Raw genomic sequence first — 1,367 nt, 5'->3', positions numbered from 1 at the left:
TTGTATAGTATTCATTTCTATTTCGTTTGTATCTGAGCAGTTTTGATCATCATCTGTCGTTTGATTTAGATTTATTAAATCCGTGATTTAGATTTATTAAATAACAACTGTGGCGGCACTCGACAGCACAAATACCGCCACTCGACACTAGCTAACAACGGACGACGGCAGCGCAGTGGTTAGCGCCTTAGGTTACGAACGTTCGGAACCCCGGATCGAATCCCGGCAACCGAAGTCTCCGATTTTTCTTCCACGATTCTTAAATAGGAAGAAAATACAGCAGTGCCCCAGCAGCGGCAAGTGACATCTTCAGCCAGCAGCTACTATTATTACGAACAACATATACACCTCACAACTTTACACAAAACGTTCTGAGATAATTTCTGTCTGAGTTTTACAAATAACAAGTTTAGATGTCGACTAATTGACTAACAAACTAAAAGATGTATTCTGATCGAAAGGACGATAGCAAGTGAGAATACGGTGTGTGACAGCGATATTTATACGAGAATATGAATGGGTGCTGGCCGTTCTCCACCAATGGTTGCTCGAGGGTGAAATTGACCATTGAACTTGGGAGAAAACCCGCCTTTCCTCTGTTTTATCAGAATGAGCAATAACCCTACGCAACTTCTCGACTTTTAAAATGTTTTTAACAATTGACCGTAAAAAATGCTCAATTTTATGGCGGTTCCTTAGGATTATTATGGGCCTGAGTTGATATGTTTTGATACCTGATGGCCATCTTGACCGAGGGATGGATTATGGTTTATGACAAGATTACGGGCGTAATAGTTGTTATTATTTGTTATTACTGATTTTGTTTGTCATCTGACCTGAAAATAGCCTTTTCTTTGTACTGATTGCATTTATTTTAAGAGTAACTACAATATTTTACCGACTGGTCAAATTGACCGCCCGCACTAGGCAGTACAGAATGTAATTTTTTTTTATTTGTTACGTCCGGTGACTCTTTACGTGATCCAGAATCCATCCCTCGGTCAAGGCGGCCACGAGTTGTGCAAATATAATTAATCGGACAGCAGTAATCGTAAAGAACTGTAATAAAATTAAGCATTTGTATTTTACTGTTAGGGCCCTTAATCGTTATAGAATATATTCAAGTCGAGACGTTCCCTTATGGGTATTGCACCATCAGTGAAGAAACGTGGGTTTTCTTCAAATTTATACCCGCAAATGACCAGTGGTGGGACGACCAATATCCAGCAACAGGTTTCCTCTGCGGCAGCATCGTCACCGAATTTCGCTGGTTTTCCATCTTTAGATCAGTCAACATCTCTTGACTGGTTTTTGATGCGTTGACCAGCCAATGTCTTGACTGATTTATTAGCCTTAGATCAGTCATC

Source organism: Bombus pyrosoma, linkage group LG10, assembly GCF_014825855.1.
Source record: "Bombus pyrosoma isolate SC7728 linkage group LG10, ASM1482585v1, whole genome shotgun sequence".
Classification (NCBI taxonomy): Eukaryota; Metazoa; Arthropoda; class Insecta; order Hymenoptera; family Apidae; genus Bombus; species Bombus pyrosoma.
This window is presented reverse-complemented; position numbering follows the sequence as displayed.